At 38.9% G+C, this 17,539-nt stretch overlaps 2 non-coding genes across 2 annotated transcripts; both read left to right on the forward strand.

The window, feature by feature from the left end:
- Window positions 1-11,760: 11,760 nt before the first annotated feature.
- Window positions 11,761-11,877, forward strand: LOC121042167 (U5 spliceosomal RNA). The gene has a single exon (XR_005796013.1). It is a non-coding gene; the product is annotated as a U5 spliceosomal RNA (small nuclear RNA).
- Window positions 11,878-16,373: 4,496 nt separating this feature from the next.
- Window positions 16,374-16,489, forward strand: LOC121042168 (U5 spliceosomal RNA). Its single transcript, XR_005796014.1, has one exon. It is a non-coding gene; the product is annotated as a U5 spliceosomal RNA (small nuclear RNA).
- Window positions 16,490-17,539: the final 1,050 nt, after the last annotated feature.

Genomic DNA, 17,539 nt, shown 5'->3' on the forward strand with positions numbered 1-17,539 from the left:
GAGTCCCATGTTATTCCAACTGACCCAGCCAGGCACCCCTGTTTATTTCCTTTTCATATTTTTTTTTAAAAAAAGCTTTACTTTAATATAATCTACAGCCCACACAATTCACCCATTTAAAGTGTAAAACTTAATAGTTTTTAATATAGTCACAGATATGTATAACCATCACTACAATCAATTTAAAACATTTTCATCACATTCAAAGGAAACCCTATGTACTTAGGGGTGTTTTTCCATTTATCTAGATCTTTAAAAAATTTTTTTTCAGCAATGTTTTGTAGTTTTGTGAATAGAAGTCTTGTGCTTCTTGGGGTGCCTGGGTGGCTCAGTCGGTTAAGCCTCCGACTTCAGCTCAGGTCATGATCTCATATTTCATGGGCTCCAGCCCTGCATCTGGCTCTGTGCCGACAGCTCAGAGCCTGGAACCTACTTCAGATTCTGTGTCTCCCTCTCTCTCTACCCCTACCCTGCTTGTGCTCTGTCTCTCTTGCTCTCAAAATAAATAAAATATTTTTTAAAACTTAGAAGTCTTGGGGCACCTGGGTGGCTCAGTCGGTTGGGCGTCCGACTTCAGCTCAGGTCATGATCTCACAGTCTGTGAGTTTGAGCCCCGCGTCGGGCTCTGTGCTGACAGCTCAGAGCCTGGAGCCTGCTTCTGATTCTGTGTCTCCCTCTCTCTCTGCCCCTCCCCTGCTCATGCTCTGTTTCTCTCTGTCTCAAAAATAAATAAAAACATTTAAAAAAATTTAAAAAAAAACTTAGAAGTCTTTAATTCAATTAAATTTATTCCTACATATTTAATTATTTTTCACGCCATTGTGAATGGAATCATTTCTTAATTTCATTTTTTTTTTAAGTAGACTCCATGCCCAACATGGGACTTAAACTCATCAGCCTAAGATTAAGAGTAGCATGCTCTACCAACTGAGCCAGCCAGGTGCCCCTCTTGATTTCATTTTTAGATTGTTCATTACCAGTGTATAGAAATATAATTGCTTTTTGTATATCAATCCTGTATCCTCCAAATTTAGTGAATGTGTTCACCAGTTCTAACAGGTTTTTTTTTTTGTACATTTTAAAGTTATCTATATATAAGATCATGTCATCTGTGAATAGAGATAATTTTCCTTCTTTCTTTCCAATGCAGATACTTTTTATTTATTTATCTTGCCCTGACTAGAACTTCCAGTACAGTGTTGAATGGAAGTAGTGACAGCATATATCTTGTCTTGTTCTTGATCTTACCGGAAAAGCATACATGCTTTTTTTTTTTTTAGTATGATGTTAGCTGTGAGTTTTTCAGACCTGTCCTTTGCCAGGTTGAGGAAGTTCTATTCCTAGGTTGTTGAGTGTTTTTCTCACTGTAAGAGTGCTGAATTTTGTCAGGTACTTTTTCCACCTCTACTGGGATGATCATGTGATGTTTGTTTTTTATTCTATTGATACAGTGTATTACAGTGATTTTCAGATGGTTGAACCAACCTTGCATTTGTGGGGTTAAATCCCACATACTTATGGTATATGATTCTTTTGATATGTTGCTGGATTTGGTTTGCTAGTATTTTATTGAGGACTCTTGCATCCATATTCATAAAAATATTGGTCTGTAGTTTTCTTGTGATGTCTCTGGTTTTGATACCAAGATAAATCTGGCCTCATAGAATGAGTTGGGAAGTAGTCACTCCTATTTTTTGGAAGATGGTGAAGAATTGGTATTAATTCTTGTTAATTAATAAATGTTTGGTAGAATTCAGCAGTAAAGCCAGATGAGCCTGGGCTTTTTTTTGTAGGTAGTTTTTTTTGTTTTGTTTTGTTTTTGAACATTTATTTATTTACTTTGAGAGAGAGAGAGAGAGAGAGAGAGAGAGAGAGAGAGAGAGAGAGAGAGAGAGGCATAGAGAGAATCCTGACGCAGGGCTGGAACCCACAAACTGTGAGATCAGACCTGAGATGAAACCAAGAGTCAGACGCTTAACTGATTAACCCACCCAGGTGTCCTTGTTTTGTTTTGTTTTTACCAATTCAATCTCTTCACTTGTGATCAGCCTATTCAAAACATCTGTTCTTCTTGTATCAGTTTTGATAGTCTTTAATAATTTATCTATTTCACCTAAGTTTTCTAATTTATTGGAATACAATTGCTTATAGTATTTCTTTATAATTGTTTTTATTTCTGCAAGGTAAGTAGTAATGTCCTTTCATTCATTTCTGATTTTAGATTTTTTTAAAGTAATCACTACACCCAACATGGGGCTCAAACTTATGACCCCAAGATCAAGAGTCACATGCTCCACCAACTGAGCCAGCCAGGTGCCCCTGATTTTTTTTTCATTAAAAAATTGTTTTAAATCTTTTTTAGCATCTGTCTACAGAATCATAGTGTCTCTCATTTGACCTACTCTTAAAATTTTTTTTCAATGTTTATTTATTTTTGTTGAGAGAGAGAGCGAGAGAGAGCATGCGCATGTGTGCACAACCAGGGGAGGGACTAAGAGAAGGAGAGACAGAATCCCAAGCAGGCTCTGCACCATCAGCACAGGGCCTGATATAAGGCTTGAACTCACAAACCACAAACCGTGAGATAATGACCTGAGCCAATAACAAGAGTAGGACGCTTAACTGACTGTACCACCCAGCAGCCCCCAGATGCCCCTGATTTTATTTTATTTATATATTTATTTTTGGGAGAGCGCAATTGGGGGAGGAGCAGAGAGAGTGGGACAGAGGATCCAAAGCGGACTCTACACTGGCAGGCTGACAGCAGCAAGCCCGATGTGGGGCCCCAAGCCACAAACGGAGAGATCATGACAAGATCATGACTGAAGTGGGGCGCTCAACCCACTGAGCCACCCAGGTGCCCCTGATTTTAAATATTTGAGTCTTCTTTTTTCTTACTCAATCTAGCTAGAGGTTTGTCACTTTTTTTTTTTTTTTTGACAGAGAGAGAGAGAGAGAGAGAGAGAGAGAGAGAACAGGGGAGGGGCAGAGAGAGAGAGCCCCTCATGACCCTGAGATCATGACCTGAGCCAAAATCAAGAGTCAGATGCTTAACTAACTGAGCCACCCAGAAGCACTAAGGTTTATTACTTTTGTTGGTGTTATCAGCCAACCAGCTTTTGGTTTCATTGTTTGCCCTATTATTTAATAGTCTGTATTTCATTAAGTTCTGCTCCAATCTTATTTCCTTCACTCTGCTTGTTTCGGTTTAGTTTACTCTTCTTTTTTGAATGTGTTAAGGTGAAAGTTTAGTTTATTGTTTTGAGAACTTTCTTCTTTCTTAATGTAAGTATTTACACCTATAAATTTTCCTCTAAGCACTCTTTGAGAAAATTTGTAAGTTATGAATTTATAAAATTTCCTCTAAGCACAGCACTACAGCTGCATCCCATGAGTTTTTATATGTTGTGTCTTCATTTTCATTAATCTCAAGTGTTTTATAATTTCTCTTTTGATTTCTTTTTCGACACATTTATTATATAGGAGTGTGTCATTTAATTAGACTGTTTTTGAGTTTCTCAAATTTCTTTTTTTGTGGTCAGAGAACATTTCATTTCATTGTGGTCAGAGAACGTATTTTGCATTAGTTCTATCCTTTTAAGTTATTGAGCTTTGTCTTATGCCTACCATATGCCTATCCTGGAGAATGTTCCATGAGCACCTGAGAAAAAAAATGTATATTCTGCTGTTGTTGGGTCAAGTGTTCCATAGATGTCTATGAGGTCTCAGTGGTTTATAATATTTTCAAATCTTATATTTTCTTATTGATTGTGTGTCTAGTTGTCCTATCTAATATTGAAAGTGGAATATTTAGGTCTCTATTATTGTGGAATTGTCCATTAATTTTTGTTAAATTTTGCTACATGTATTTTGGTGCTCTCTTATTGGTGGGTGCTATATGTTCATAATTGTTATATCTTCCTGATGGATCAGCTTCTTTAAAATTATAAAATGTCTCTCTTTATCTCTAGTAACATTTTTTGTTTTAAACTCTATTTTGTCTGATATTAGGATAAGCATTCCAGCTTTCTTTTGTTTGCTGTTTGAATGATATATCTTTTTCCAGCCTTTAATATCCAATCTACTTGTATCTTTGAATTTAGTGTGTCTCCTGTAGACAGCATATAGATGGATCTTGTTTGTTTCTTTGTTTGTTTGTTCTAAATCAAGTCTGACAATCTCTGCCTTTTGGTTGAATTCTTTAATACATTCACACTTAATGTTTTCATTGATATACTTAAACATATACTATACTTTTTGTTTTCTATATGTCTCAGATCTTTTATGTTCCTCTATTCATACTTTTACTGACTTGTTTTGCATTAAATCAATATTTTATGATTTAGCATTTTAAATCCTCTACTGATTTTTTTTTAACGTTTATTTATTTTTGAGACAGAGAGAGACAGAGCATGAACAGGGGAGGAGCAGAGAGAGAGGGAGACAGAATCTGAAACAGGCTCCAGGCTCTGAGCTGTCAGCACAGAGCCCGACGCAGGGCTCGAACTCATGGACCGTGAGATCATGACCTGAGCCAAAGTCGGACGTTTAACCGACCAAGCCACCCAGGCACCCCCTCTAGTGATTTTTTAAATGATTTTTTAAAGTAATTTGCCTAGTGATTTCTCTAGAGCTTACCATACACACCTTAACTTATCAGAATCAACTTCATATTTTTACTAATTTCTGCAATATATAGAAATGTCTCTCTTATAGCTCTCTTTCCTTACCCTTTTTTGTAGTCTTATTGTTAGGTCACATCTATAAATATTACAAGCCAAACAAAATATTGTTATTTTTACTCTATATAATTTTATGTCTTTTTAAAGAGGATGAGAGAAGAAAAGAGAGTAAGTATATATTTATCACTTTTGTTATATTAACACTCTTATTTATCATTTCTGGTTGTATTTATATATTCTTCTGGATTTGAGTCACCATCTGGAGACATTTCTTCTTTTTTTTTTTTAATTTTATTTTTTATTTTTTAAAACTTACATCCAAATTAGTTAGCATATAGTGAAACAAATTCCTTAATGCCCCTTACCCATTTAGCCCATCCCCCCTTCCACAACCCCTCCAGTAACCCTCAGTTTGTTCTACATATTTATGAGTCTCTTCTGTTTTGTCCCCCTCCCTGTTTTTATATTATTTTTGTTTTCCTTCCCTTATGTTCATCTGTTTTGTCTCTTAAAGTCCTCATATGAGTGAAGTCATATGATTTTTGTCTTTCTCTGACTAATTTCACTTAGCACAATACCCTCTAGTTCCATCCATGTAGTTGCAAATGGCAAGGTTTCATTCTTTTTGATTGCCAAGTAATACTCCATTGTATATATATATACCACATTTTTTTTTAATTTTTTTTTTTAACGTTTATTTTTGAGACAGAGACAGAGCATGAACGAGGGAGGGTCAGAAAGAGGGAGACACAGAATCTGAAACAGGCTCCAGGCTCTGAGCTGTCAGCACAGAGCCCGACGCGGGGCTCGAACTCATGGTCTGCGAGATCATGACCTGAGCCGAAGTCGGCCACTTAACCGACTGAGCCACCCAGGCGCCCCATATACCACATTTTCTTTATCCATTCATCCATCGATGGACATTTGGGCTCTTTCCATACTTTGGCTATTGTTGACAGTGCTGCTATAAACATGGGGGTGTATGTGTCCCTTTGAAACAGCACACCTGTATCCTGTGGATAAATGCCTACTAGTGCAATTGCTGGGTCATAGGGTAGTTCTATGTTTAGTTTTTTGAGGAACCTCCATATTGTTTTCCAGAGTGACTACACCAGCTTGCATTCCCACCAACAATACAAAAGAGATCCTTTTTCTCTGCATCCTCGCCAACATCTGTTGTTGCCTGAGTTGTTAATGTTAGCCATTCTGACAGGTGTAAGGTAGTATCTCATTGTGTTTTTGATTTGTATTTCCCTGATGATGAGTGATGTTGAGCATTTTTTCATGTGCCGGTTGGCCATCTGGATGTCTTCCTTGGAGAAGTGTCTATTCATGACTTTTGCCCATTTCTTCACTGGATTATTTGCTTTTTGGGTGTTCAGTTTGATAAGTTCTTTATAGATTTTGGATACTAACCCTTTATCTGATATGTCGTTTGCAAATATCTTCTCCCATTCTGTCAGCTGCCTTTTAGTTTTGCTGATTGTTTCCTTCGCTGTGCAGAAGCTTTTTATTTTGATGAGGTCCCAGTAGTTCATTTTTGCTTTTGTTTCCCTTACCTCCAGAGACGTGTTGAGTAAGAAGTTGCTGCGGGCAAGATCAGAGAAGTTTTTGCCTGCTTTCTCCTCGAGGATTTTGATGGCTTCCTGTTTTACATTGAGGTCTTTCATCCATTTTGAGTTTATTTTTGTGTACGGTGTAAGAAAGTGGTCCAGGTTCATTCTTCTGCATGTCGCTGTCCAGTTTTCCCAGCACCACTTGCTGAAGAGACTGTCTTTATTCCATTGGATATTCTTTCCTGCTTTGTCAAAGATTAGTTGGCCATATGTTTGTGGGTCCATTTCTGGGTTCTGTATTGTGTTCCATTGATCTGAGTGTCTGTTCTTGTGCCAGTACCATACTGTCTTGATGATTACAGCTGTGTAGTATAGCTTGAAGTCTGAGATTGTGATGCCTCCTGCTTTGGTTTTCTTTTTCAAGATTGCTTTGGCTATTTGGGGTCTGTTCTGGTTCCATACAAATTTTAGGATTATTTGTTCTAGCTCTGTGAAGAATGCTGGTGTTACTTTGATAGGGATTGCATTGAATATGTAGATTGCTTTGGGTGGTATGGAGACATTTCTTTAGTCCAATACAGCTTCGCTCCCTCACAAACTCTATGTGCTCTTATTGGCCAATATGTTACATTTCCATTTTATAGGCCCAACAATACATCATATACATATTGTTTTACATAATTGTCTTTTAAATTAGCTAAGGGAAAGAAGGATAACAAAACTGCATGTATTCTGTCTTTTATAATTACGAGTGTTTTTTGGCTTCTTGTGTGGACTCCCATTACTATCTGAGGTCACTTACTTTCAGCCTGATGAACTTCCTTTAGTATTTCTTGTAAGGCAGGTTTGCTAGCAACAAATTCTCTCAGTTGTTGTTTATCTGCAAATTTGCCTTTGTTTTTAATGTTTATTTATTAGTTAATTTTTCTTTTTTTGAGAGAGAGACAGAGCATGAGGAGGGGAGCGGCAAAGAAAGAGGGAGACACAGAATCTGAAGCAGGCCCCGGGCTCTGAGCTGTTAGCACAGAACCCAAAATGGGGCTCGAACTCATGGACTATAAGATCATGACCTGAGCTGAGGTTGGCTACTTAACCGACTGAGCCACCCAGGTGCCCCTGCCTTCATTTTTAAAAGATAGTTTTGTTGAATATAGGATTCTGGTTGGCAGCTTTTTTCTTTGAGCACTTTGAACATGTCATCCTACTGCCTTCTGGCCTCTATTGCTGCTGATGAGAAGTCAGCTGTTCATTTTATTTGTGTTCTATTGTAAGTGAGGACTTATTTTTCTCTTGCTGCTTTCAAGATTTCTTCCTTGTCTTTGGCTTTTGGCATTTTTTAAATCTTTTTTTAAATGTTTATTTATTTATTTTGAGAGAGAGAGAGAGAGAGATTGAGAGACAGACTGAGACTCTAGGGAGAGGGAGAGAGAATCCCAAGCAGGCTCCATGCTGTCAGCACAGAGTCCAGCTCAGGGCTTGAGCTCACAAACTGCAAGATTGTGACCTGAGCAAAAATCAAGAGTCAGATGCTTAAGCAACTGAGCCACCCAGGAGCCCTGGCTTTTGGCATTTTTACCATGATATGTCTATTGGTGGATCTCTTTGAATGCATTCTACATGGGATTCATTGGGCTTCCTGTATATGTAAATGATTGTTTTTCTATTATTTGGGAAGTTTTCAGCTATCATTTCTTCAAATATTTTTTCTGCTCCTTTCTCTCTTCTCTCCTTCTGGTATTCCCATCACATGTACATTGATGTGTTTAATGGTGTCCCCCATTTCTCTGAGGCTCTGTAATTGTTCTTCATTGTTTTCTTCTATGTTCTTTGAAAAAAAAATTTTTTTTTCAACGTTTATTTATTTTTTGGGACAGAGAGAGACAGAGCATGAACGGGGGAGGGGCAGAGAGAGAGGGAGACACAGAATCGGAAACAGGCTCCAGGCTCCGAGCCATCAGCCCAGAGCCTGACGCGGGGCGAACTCACGGACCGCGAGATCGTGACCTGGCTGAAGTCGGATGCTCAACCGACTGCGCCACCCAGGCGCCCCGATCTTCTATGTTCTTTGGATTACATAATCTCTATTGATCTATTTTCAGGTTTGCTAGCTCTTTCTTCTGCTAGTTAACATCTACTGTTAATCCCTGTGGTGAATTTTTTATTCCAATTTCTATACTTTTCAACTCCAGCATTTCCATTTGTTTTTATTAATTTTTATTTTTTTAATTTTAATTTTTAATTTAAAAATTTTTAATTTATTTTTAATTTTAAAACTAAGTTAAATTTATTTTTCATTTTAAAGAGAGAGAGAGAGAGAGAGAGAGAGAGAGAGAGTGCAAGTAGGGGAGAGGGGCAGAGGGGGAGAGAGAGAGAATCTCAAGCAGGCTCCACACTCAGCATGCAGCCCAACATGGGGCTCCATCCCATGACCCTGGGATCATGACCTTAGCCAAAATCAAGATCAGATGCTCAAATGATGAGCCACCCAGGTACCCCTCCATTTGTTTGTTTTGAAATAATTTTTATCCCTTTATTGGTATTCTCTATTTGATGTGACATTGTCCTCATATCTTCCTCTACTTCCTTAAACATATTTATAATAGCTACTTTCAAGGCTTTGTCTGTTAAACTCAACATCTGGTTGCTTTCATAGGCAGTTTTTTGTTGACTGCTTTTTTCCCCAGTGTATGGGTCATACTTTCCCTTTTTCTTTGCTTGTCTCATAATTCTTTGTTGCAATGGCAAATCCAGGTTGTCATCTGTGCCTCTGACAGACCAGCTACAAATTGGAGATTCTCATGACCCCGCCTCCTCAGATTTAATTCACTTGCTAGAGTGACTCACAGAATTCAGGAAAACAGTTTACTTACTACATCACTGTTTATTATAAAAGCGTATGACTCAGTAACTGTCAGATGTAAGAGATAGATAGGTCAAGGTATATGGGAAGGGATGCAAAGCTTCTGTATTCTCTCTGGGTACACTGCTTTCCCTGTATCTCCATGTTTTCACCAACCCAAAGCTCTCTGAACCTCATCCTTTTTTAATTTTTATGAAGGCTTCATTACTTAGGCATGATTAATTAAATCATTGGCCATTGGTGATTGATTCAACCTCCAGCTTCCTCTCCTCTTTGGAGGTGATTAATATCACCATATCAATAGTGATAAGTCATGTTGATATATGTACCCTTGAAATGAGGTGGTGAAAATGGCAACATATCTATGTAGTCTTCCTCTCAAAAACACATTACCCCAGTCTAATTGTGAGAAAACCATCAGACCAGTCCCAGTAGAGGGACATTCTACAAAATATCTTACCTGTATGCCTCAAAAATATCAAGGTAATCAAAACAAGGAAAGTCCAAGAAACTTAAAGCCCAGAGGAACCTAAGAAGACATGACAATGACATATAATGCAGGATCATTAATTGTAACAAGTGGACCATACTAATAATAACATATTAGTGATGGGGCAAATGGGTGTGGGATATGCAGAACTTTCTGCAATATCTTCCCATCTTTTCTGTAAATTTAAATTTTTTCTAAACAATAAAGTCTATTTAAAAATACATGAGTGTCAAATCGAGTTTAGGTTATGACTGCAGGGATGATTTATCATAGAATATCTGTGAATGTAATTTTCCACATTAATAGATTAAAAGAGAAAAGTTATGATTATCTCAATACTAACCTATACTACAAGAAAAAAAAAATCACAGCAAACTAGGAATAGAATGGAACTAGCTTAATTGGAAGAGTTTCTACCAGAAACCTTTTGAGGCCCAGTACAAAATGAAAATACAGGCCCTGTTCAAAATTACTAAGAATTTCATGAAGGCAACTGTAGAGCTGGGCTTTATGAGCAAAGAGCAAGTGTATAGACTGCTTGCCCATGAAGCCCCACCTGTCTAACATCAAAGTTCGCATTTAATAGTGGTCCAATGAAAGCCATGACCAGAATGGGAAAAAGACACCCACTATCATTGCTTCGGTTCAGTGCCTCCTCTATTAGAGTTCCCAATTAAATAAAACAAGAACAAGAAATAATAAAATGTATAGATTTATGAGGGAAAAACAAAGTTGTCACTTTCAGATGATATACTTGTCTACATACAACATCCACTAGAATCTACGATCATTTGAACAAGAGTTTAAGATCACCGAATGCAAGAGCAATAAGTAAAAGTCAGTTGTGGCATGCAGCCTCTTCTCTGCGGTCCTGTCCACCCATCCTTTGTGGAGTATTCAATAAACTTCTATCCCGTTGAAAAAAAAAGTCAATTGCGTTACTATATACCAACAATAAACAATTATAAATTGTGATTTAAGGGGCGCCTGGGTGGCTCAGTCAATAAGCAACCAACTTCAGCTCAAGTCAAGGTCTCACAGGTTCGGGAGTTTGAGCCCTGCATCAAGCTCTCTGCTGTCCAGGTGGAGCCTGCTTCAGATCTTCTGCCCGCCCCTCCCCTGCTCACACACTCTTTCACTGTCTCAAAAATAAATAAACATTAAAAAAAAAATGCAACTTAAAAAATCTATACTAATCACAAAACGTACAAGATATTAGGAGTAAAGTAAATCTTGGAGCACCTGGGTGGCTCAGTCGTTAAGCCTCGGTCTCTCAATTTCGGCTCAGGTCATGATCTCCAGGTTCCTGAGTTCAAGCCCCAAGAGGGCTCTGCAGGCTCTGCGCTTAGGATTCTCTCTCTCCGCCCCTCCACCACTTTTGCTTTTCCTCTCTCTCTCAACACAAATAAATAAACTTAAAAAAAAAAAAAAAAAGAGTAAAGCAAATCTAACAAAATCTCTATAGTAAAATTATAAAACTATATTGAAAGACATAAAAGTAAGTCTCACTGAAGGGGAAGATTTATAACGTTCATGACTATGACACATGATGTTACACGATATATGAACATAAACAAACAATGAAATGAGACTTTGATGCTTCCTTCCCAGTTTAAGAAAAAGGATATTGCTGACACCTTTGAAACCCTCTGTAGGCCTTTCCCCAGTCACAGCCCTCGCTTCCGACAGCAGGTGAACACTACCCTGAATTTTGCATTAACCATTACTTTGCTGTCCTCAAGTCTTGCCCCCTCTCCGCAGCTATCAGAAAATTCTTTTATTTGAAACAAATCATACGCAAAGCTCCAATTTAGGAATAGACAAAATCAGAATGTCTCCAGTTGACCAGGACGAAATTGAGACGTCAGGAAGCTGAGTCTCCGCTTTGCCCCTTAAAAGTGGCCCCAGAGCACCGATTTGAATACTTAAATTTCCGGAGTCTAAAGGGCGATTACACAGGTTCATTTGCATACCCATAATACACCGCAAACAGTATAAGTGTTTACAAGTAAAATAAACTTATTCATTATCCAACTTTTCTAAGTGTGAGCCTATTATTTTCAGAATTCCTTGAATAAATTTTTGCAATGAGTAACGCTTGTGATAAGTAGCTACCCTTTGCGTACTAGGGGTTATATTTACTGGGGAAATGAGTTAGGACAATAGTGTGGTATACTCTGGTTTCTCTTCAAATCGTATAAATCTTTCGCCTTTTACTAAAGATTTCCGTGGAGAGGAACAACTCTGAGTTTTAAGCCAATTTTTCGAGGTCCTGTAATTAACAGGACTACCTGTGTGGTTTAAAGAAAAGGTTTTTTTGAGCATTGTTATGCATTCCTTTTGAGCTTCTTAGGAGTATTGCTTAGTCGTTATTGTTAAGTGCGGCGTTTAAAGGTTATTAATTTTAGCGGAGACATTAGCAATTAGTGGGGGGTTTCGCGTTTCAGCTATTGTGCTTATTTTGTCCTAAAATATAGTTCAGTATTCAATAGAGCATTTCCAGTTATAAGGAATGTTTGTACTTAATTCTTGGGGAAATGAAAGGGGAAAAAAGCAAGTTTGAGGAGAGAGTAAGTATTAAATCTCTTGGGTATTTACCTTACACTACTTGCATTTTACGGTCACATAACAGTTTACAGCATCACTACTTACAATGCACAAAATATTTTTTTTTGCATCTATTTAAATGTATGCTGTTGTAAGTTACTTTACGAAAGCTATACATGTGATCTTTAAAATGTGCACGAGGAATATTTCCAAAATTCTTTTAGGAACCATAAAAGTTTGGGCTCCCTGACTTAGCTGATGGGCCTTGTGGCAAGAACTGAGCACTAAAGAGAAGCAGCGCCCCTTTGTGGCCGGTAGAGAGGCTGCAGCAGAATGAGCAAGGAGTCCTAGAAAGTAGGTAAATTTGGGGACAAGAGCTGAGACTCTAGAGGCTTTGTCCACCTCCGCAGGAGAGTCTCTCTCCGCTGCAAGATCGGTAAGCGTGAGGTGTTGCTCCTGTGCTCACACTTGCCACTTGTAGCTGTGGCCCCTGGGATCCGGCTACAACAAATATGAACCAAAAATCAATCCATAAGAACAGGTAGAGGGGTGCGGTAAGGGGGCGGCTCAGTGGGTTAAGTGTCTCTCGGTTTTGGCTCAGATCACGATCTCAGCATTTCGTGACTTTGACCCACAGGTCAGGTTCTGTTGTTGACAGTGCAGAGCCTGCCTGGGATTCTCTCTCTCTCTCTCTCTCTCTCTCTCTCTCTCTCTCTCTCCTTCTGTGTCCCTGCTCATACTGTTTTCTCTCAAAATGAACTTAAAAATAAATAAATAAAATAAAGAACAGGTAAGGATGATTTAACAATCTCTTTTTAATTTTAAAGTGTATTTGAGAGAGAGTTCATGTGGGGGGTGGGGGGGGGCAGAGATAGAGGGAGAGAGAGAATCCCAAGGAGGCCCCAAGCTCATGATCTGAGCCAAAAACACTTAACTGACTGAGCCACTCAGGTGTTCCTGAATTAATAGTCTCAACGCAGATCTCCACTGGCAGAGATCAGAGAAAACTGTTTAATAAAAATCTCATGAATGCAGAAAAAGTATTTTATAAACTTGAATACTCATTCATTATACATATATTCATATAAACATAAATATTAATCTTAACATAGTAGAAATTGAAGGGAATCTGCCCAATGTAATGAAGAATATCAACCTAATGTTACATCACGTGTAACCTAGTGTTGTAAACTTTCCCTTTAGAGTCAGAAAGAAGGCAAGAACAAATCAAAATTTCAATTGAAAAATTACAATTAGGGCACCTGGGTGGCTCAGACCTGTTAAGCGTCTATTGATTTCGGCTCAGGTCATGATCTCACCAGGATGAGATGGAGCCCCAGTGGAGTGCACTGAGCTAAGGATTGGGATTCTGTCTCTCCCATTCTCTCTGCCCCTCCCTCACTTGAGCTCTCCCTCTTAAAAAACAAACAAACAAACAAACAAACAACAACAACAAAAAAAACACAGGGTGTTGTGTGGCTCAGCTGGTTAAGTGTCTGACTTCGGCTCAGGTTATGAGCTCACGGTTTGGGAGTTCGAGCCCCATGTCAGGCTCTGTGCTGACAGCTCTAGACAGTCCAGACCCTGGAGCCTGCTTTGGGTTCTGTGACTCCCTCTCTCTATGCCCCTCCCCTGCTCGTGATCTGTCTGTCTCTCTCAAAATAAACATTAAAAGAAAATAAACAATTTCTTTTCATTCACCCCCCAATTCAACTAATGGTTTTTATGTTTTGTATTTTTTTTTTCAGGTTATATCTTGTATTAAATATCAGTATAAATTGCGGCCAGGAATGGAACTGCCAGCCACATCATAAACAATGACATTGTTCCAGTCCCTCAAACTCCACATTTGCAATCAGAGATGGGTTCACACTTTGGAATCAGAAGCCCCCTGGAAACTCCGTAACTCCCTATGGAGCCTGGAATGCTAAAGACAAAATGAACTTTGTGGCTAACTGGTGAAAGCTGCCCAGAACCCTTCCAGAATGAAGCAGGGTAAGGTCCAGAAGATGAAGGTTCCCTCAAACTTAGGAGCAGGTAAACGCTCTGATATTCAGAATTGCTCCTTTCCTGTTCCATTAGTGCCTTAGCCCCTAGCCAAGGCCTGTGAGGGTAGCTATTACATAGGGTGAACTTTACTTGTCCATGGAACTCTAGCTTCCCATTACATTGTAAAATATTGCAAGCATGCAAAAAAGTATCAAAACAAATGTATGCTTAGAGGAACCTCACAAACATCTCTCTAAATGAAAGAAGCCAGTCACAAGAGGCCACAGTTTGTATGCTTCCATTTATATGAAATATCCAGAATAGGCACTTTAGAGATAGAAAGTAGATTAGTGGTTCCCAGAAGCTGGGGAACGAGGTGGGGAGGGGGGCAAATAACTGCCAATGGGTAGAGTTTCTCTTTGAGGTGACAAAAATGTTCTAAAATTAGATAGTATAGGGGCACCTGGTTGGCTCAGTTGGTTAAGCTCCCAACTTGGGCTCAGGTCATGGTCTCGCGGTACAGGAGTTTGAGCCCCACTTTGGGCTCTGTGCTGACAGCTCAGAACCTGGAGCTTGCTTCAGATTCTGTATCTCCCACTCTCTCTGCCCCTCCCCTGCTCACACTCTGTGTGTGTCTCTCTCTCTCAAAACTAAATAAACGTTAAAAAATTTTTTTAATAAAAAAATACTAAAAATAAAATAAGATGGTGGTCATGATTGCATACTAAAGTCCATTCAATTATACACTTTAAATGGATGAATTGTACGTCAAGTGAATTATATCCAATAAAGCTGTTTTTAAAATATATTAGACAAATTTAAATCAAATATATGTCCAATATGATTGACTTGTTAGCAAAAGAACCGACAAAGTGGGGGGGGGGGGAAGTGCCAATTTAAAGAAGGGGTCAAAGTTGGGACGGAAAACGTTTATATAAGCAGGTAGAAAAAATAAAAAGGTGCAATTTCCTTTCTCAAGGTTGTTCAGTTACCCCAAATGCTAGAGAGGACCCTTGTACACAGGTGGGGTCCAACAACTGAGAACAGCACATTTTTGTGTGTGTGTATTTTAAGCTCCCTTTATTTCTTTTTTAAAATATAATTTATTGTCAAACTGGGTTCCATACAACACCCAGTGCTGATCCCAACAATAGAACAGCCCATTTTAAAAGCATAGTATAAGGGTGGGGTGCCTGACTGGCTCAGTTCTGCCTCTTGATCTCTCAGTCATGAGTTCAAGCCCCACATTGCCTACAGAGATTACTTTAAAAAAAAGAAAAAAGAAAAAGGAGAATAAGAGACTTATTCTCTTAAGGAGAATAAGGAGACATGGGATCCGAAACGAGAATACAAGATTTCATCTCCCAAAGTAGTATCAGGTGGGGCAGGAAACCTGAAACTGAGCACATTAGGCTCCAATTTTAAACAGGACACTGCCAGGAATTTTTCTCAAACGGCAAAAATGCACTGTTCAAGAGTGTACACCCTGGGAGCGCTTGGGTGGCTCAGTCGTTAAGCATCTGACTTTGGCTCAAATCATAGTCTCCTGGTTCCTGAGTTGAGCCCCACGTGGGATATGCTTGAGCCCAGCTTTGGGATTCTCTCTCTCCCTCTAGTTCATTTGCGCGCGCGCTCTCTCTCTCTCTACAAAAAAAAAAAAAAAAAGTACATACCCTTGAGGTGCACGGTTAAACCAAGGACAAACAAAACACCAGGTGCTTACACAGCTTAAGAAAAAAGTCACTTTTAGAGCTCTTGTATGCCCTTCCCAGCCTTACCCCTCACTCCCCATGGAGGAACCACCGTCCTGAATTTTGGGTCAATTACTTATTCTCTAATTTTCTTTCTTCCCATTTAATGGCAAAGTCTTCATTCAACAGAAATAAAATTCAGGTGTACAAATAACAGAAACCTGAGTCTCTTAATCAAGACGGAGTTTGGATCCCACTCAGCCAGTACTCCGCTCGCCCCCTAAGGGTGACGCCGAGGTACCGCGTGAATACTAACCTATTTTCTGAACCAAAAGAGCAGTGACCCAATGATTTGCATACCCACAGTGCACTGCACTGATACCAGTTGAAAGCAACAAAATTAAAAAATTCTTCCACTTGTATATCTTAAAAATAGACCCATACATACATAGTATTCTAGAAAATTTTACTAGGGCATTGACTCTTGTCGTTAGTTAGTCACCATCAGTGTACCAGGAGATCATTTTACCCGAGTTGCAGGTTAGGACTAATGATCGTATACTCTGGTTTCTCTTCAGATCGTATAAATCTTTCGCCTTTTACTAAAGATTTCCGTGGAGAGGAACAATTCTGAGTCTTAAAGCAATTTTTTGAGGCCTTGCACTAGCAAGGCTGTGATCGTCAAAAAGGATAGAATGGGCTTTACTTGTGTATGTTTTTTTTTTTCTGCTAAAGAGTAGGTAAGCGTTTCGTTCAACTTATCTTAACTGCTGTTGGCATGTCTTATTTTAGTTGTCTTTTACGCGCATAATTTCTGAAATTACGTGTTTGTTTCGTGTTCTTTTTTAATTTCTAGAAACAGCTCCTTTGGGTCTTGAGGTGATTTTTTTTTTTTTTTTTTTAAGCGTTTGTTCTTTATGTCGGAGGCTTTTTCGGGCGGAAAAAAGTTGGGTACACAATTAAGGGAAAGAAAGGTGTGTGCGGCTTATTGGGTTTATATATTTAACCTACAAAATCTAAGCTCTTCAATGTAGAGCCCAATATAGAACGTTAGAAATTTTACATCTTTATGGTGGTGTAGTTTCTTCTCCACTTTATACGTAATTTACTTTGAGAGAGAAAAATATGAGCGAGTAGAGGAGGGAACAGAATTTCAAGCAGGCTCAATGGCCGCCCAGGTGCAGGGCTTTATCCCACCAATGGTGAGATCGTGACCTGAGCTCAGAACCAAGAGTCAGACGCCTAACTAATTGAGCCGTGCAGGCGCCCCTTGCGCTTTGTAATTTTCAATTAGTATTAGCTGCTTTGCAATGAAGTGCTCAACCAGCATGATGGAACTAATGGTATTGGGCAACACAGCTCTTTATAGTATTACACTGTATGGACTAATTTATGGATCCATTCTCTCTTCACGGAGGTTTGGTTTCTTTCCTTAGATCTGGGTTGTTAAAATGATGTTACTCACAGGGACCATGTGCAAGACTTTCTTTTCTTAATGTGTGGAGTGGAACCACTGGCTCAGGGCAGGTAAGTGTAATAATTTGTTCCCCAAGTGAAGGTACCCGTTTACATTTCTGCCAATGGCATTTGTGTAGTTCGCATAGCTTCTCATCTTTACTGGTTTTTGGTATGCTGACTTTAATTTTTGCCCATCTAGTGGAACTAATACCTGACAGTGGTTTTTTGGCTTTTTGGGTTCTTTTGTGTTTTATTTTGAGAGAGAG

The sequence above is a fragment of the Herpailurus yagouaroundi genome, unplaced genomic scaffold (genome assembly GCF_014898765.1).
Source record: "Herpailurus yagouaroundi ecotype Mexico unplaced genomic scaffold, PumYag 184, whole genome shotgun sequence".
Classification (NCBI taxonomy): Eukaryota; Metazoa; Chordata; class Mammalia; order Carnivora; family Felidae; genus Herpailurus; species Herpailurus yagouaroundi.